Consider the following 3,115-nt stretch of genomic DNA (forward strand, 5'->3'; position numbering starts at 1 on the left):
TTAACCCCAAACAATATCCCTATACCTGTAGAGTGGACCCCTCCCACACTCCAGATTGAATCCCCTTTCGTCCACTCCCTTGAGAATTTCGCTACATCCCCTATGTCCCTTAGATGAACCTCCTGCAATAAACAAATATCAACATGCAGATGGTCCACAAAATCAAAAACAACCCTTCTTTTAAACGTGTCCCTCATTCCTCTTACATTTAATGAAAGCATCTTTACTACAGCCATTATAATTTGTATTTTTAAAGTCTTTACAGCCACACAAAAAATCCCCCCCCAAATACAACCTCCCTACTGCGAGAAGAAGTCCTCCCTCTCCATCTCGTCCGCCCAGGAGAAGGGCACTGGATTTGGCGATATTGATGGCCTGTTGGGTCCCTCATATGCATCTTCTCCCATAGGGGATAGTATATTGAGCAGGTCTGGAGGTAAATCCAGCTCCAGCCCACAACCTACGTTTGGCAGCTCACATGGATCTCCTCCGATATGCTCAATAGCTTCCCCACCCTTACCTGGCCCTATGTTACCCCCATCCTGCTCCTGATGTCCTCCCTCCTCTGCAGCCCTTCTTTGCTGCTCTACCCCACTAACCATCCCACCATCAACTCCCTTCTCTTGGTCCTGTCCCTCGGCCCCGTTGCCTTCCCCCTTTGACTTTTTACTATGGCCCTCCTCATTACTCTCTCCGCTTCTAATTGCCTTCCCCCCTCCGAAAACCTGTGATCCTTTCCGTGCCCCCTTCTTGATCTTGGAGGTGGCTGGATCTGGGCTGATGGGAGGAAATTCTCCCCCTGCGTGGTCACAGGTCACCTGGGCTTCGGTATCCCGGGTGGCACTGCTTTTGTTCCTTTCTCCAGGGGGACTTCCTCTGTTCCAATCTCAGAAAGATCCGTAGCTGGCGCCGCCAGTACCGGTGTGCATGAGCCATTCTCTGCAGGCAAGGGTCCCTTTCCTGGATGCTTTGCTTTTTCTGGTTCTCCATTGGACTTGGCCACTTCCGCAAAGGTCCTCCTTCTGCTTGGACAGTTGCGGTAAAGGTGGCCCATTTCACCACATCCATGACAGGCCTTGGGCCCTGTGCACTCTTTAGCCTCATGGCCCCCTTGGCCACAGGTACGGCAGCCGGCTCTGGAACAGCCTGCCTCTGTATGGCCTGACTGCCTGCAACGCCTACAGAAAGCTGGTTGCCGGGCGTAAAAAAGGTAACCGCGGTCCCCACCAAGGCTGAAAAGAGCAGGTGGATGCTTCAGTCCTCCATGTCCTTCTGCGTCAGGGTTCAGCAGCACTTGGAACTGCCTTCTTCCTGTCCAGAATCCCCTCATGTCTTTTATGTACCTAGCACTAGTCACAACCTCTCCGTGCTGTCCCAAAAAAGCCACTATTGCTAGGTCGGTGACGAAGGGGTTGTAGGTATGCACCGTGACAGTTCTGAAATTTGGTCTGTCCAGGTTCAAAATCTTGTAACCGGCTATGAATCTTGTCCCAGCCTCCTTTCTACAGGCTTCAGCCACTCTTGAATACATATCTTCACTGACCAGGGTAACGTCAAAGGCTTTTTCTGGCTGGTTCCACTGGATGCAGTATACATCTTCTACCTTCAGCCTCAGTTGTTCCAAGATGACATTTTTGCAGAACCAGTCTCACGAAATCAGATGTTCCTCCACCGGCTCAGCCTGAAAGCGTATCGTGAACCTCACGCCGACCTTTGGGCTCGTCTGTTCCTTGGAGGCCGTTGGGGCCATCTTTTTGTCAGCTGTGTTCCTTCTTCGTCCAACTCTGTCGCCGTTTCTCCACTTGATCTTAGCCAAAAGGCCGAGAAGCGATAATCCACAAGTGTTGGATGTCCACGCCAACCTCTTGGCACAAATCTCCCTTGCTGTGGTACCCCGTTGGTATGTGTGCATAACAATGGCTGCTGCTCATCACCTCCACCCAAGCTCTCCTTTGTGGACACCGGATTTCTGACCTAGACAGCTCTCTGACTTTTCAGGATTCCATAAGGCTCAGCCATACAGCAAAGCATGCCAAAAATAGATTCGACTCATGTTTGTTCCTCTTCACGGAAGTCTTTAATAAAAGGCGACAGACTTGTGCGTTATGAAGGGAAACCAGAGTCAGCATGGCCCTCTGCTAGAGAGCAGCGGTGGAGCCTCTCGGTCACAGTCACCACCTTCGCGGTGGGCCTCTCTTTGCTTTCCGCATGTCAGATTCTAGTATACAACATTCCCACCACGCCCCCGTCTGCCAACACAAATTATACAAGGCTTTATTTGCACCTGCCCTGACTAGTGATTGGCTTTTAAGCCTTTTTAAGCGATACATCCCTGAACCACTTACATTAGGTCCAAAAAGCGGACTCTGCTTTCTCACCAAGTCTCCCAGGAGGTGTTGAGTGAAAACACGTTTCACTTTTTGGCAAACGCTTCTGAGTCTATTTGGAATCCAGTTGATGCTCATTGTGACCCCGTGCAGAGTCATGCATGATCACTTCACAAGGCAGTGAGTCATCAGAGCAGTTTTGCACACTTGTCAAACTCTGCCAGGCCATTCCCTCAGTTTCATTGACCCAGTGTAGAATTCACCTTGAAACCTCCACAATTGTTTAAGTGTTTGCTTTTCTACAAGGTAAGAACAGAGTGCACCGTTCCCAGCGGCACTGCAATGCTAGGTCGATGCGTGGAGAGAAGGGAGCAAGCTCCAAATTTCTGCTCCTCTTGCCAAAAATCTGCTTAATATGTAGTCCTCATATAGAGGACATATCAGATATTAAAGTGATAAGAACAGATTTTTTTCTTTTTTTTTTTTTTTATTACAAAAAACTTTCGTCATTTCAATACAAATCAAGACAAATCAATATAAATCAATCATCATGTATGACCATCCCTAATACAATGTTCGGGGATGATTGTGAGCCTTTGCGCGCATAAATATTCGTTTTTCATAACCTACGCGGTCCATATTGCAATAACAAAGGTGAAAACAATAAAATAAAACAAAAAACAGCCCAAAAAACTCCCTTTGACCTCACACTTAGTTCACCATATCCACCCAAACCCTCCCTTACACCTTTCTAGGGCTGCATGCTTCCGCCACTTCTCTATGTCTCT

At 48.5% G+C, this 3,115-nt stretch overlaps 2 non-coding genes across 2 annotated transcripts; both read right to left on the reverse strand.

Moving 5' to 3' along the window:
* Positions 1-2,012: 2,012 nt before the first annotated feature.
* LOC133963871 (U5 spliceosomal RNA) lies at positions 2,013-2,125 on the reverse strand. Its single transcript, XR_009923351.1, has one exon. It is a non-coding gene; the product is annotated as a U5 spliceosomal RNA (small nuclear RNA).
* Positions 2,126-2,639: 514 nt separating this feature from the next.
* Positions 2,640-2,831, reverse strand: LOC133963016 (U2 spliceosomal RNA). The gene has a single exon (XR_009922563.1). It is a non-coding gene; the product is annotated as a U2 spliceosomal RNA (small nuclear RNA).
* Between the last annotated feature and the right edge of the window lie 284 nt (positions 2,832-3,115).

This window comes from Platichthys flesus, chromosome 10 (genome assembly GCF_949316205.1).
Source record: "Platichthys flesus chromosome 10, fPlaFle2.1, whole genome shotgun sequence".
In the NCBI taxonomy this organism is placed as follows: domain Eukaryota; kingdom Metazoa; phylum Chordata; class Actinopteri; order Pleuronectiformes; family Pleuronectidae; genus Platichthys; species Platichthys flesus.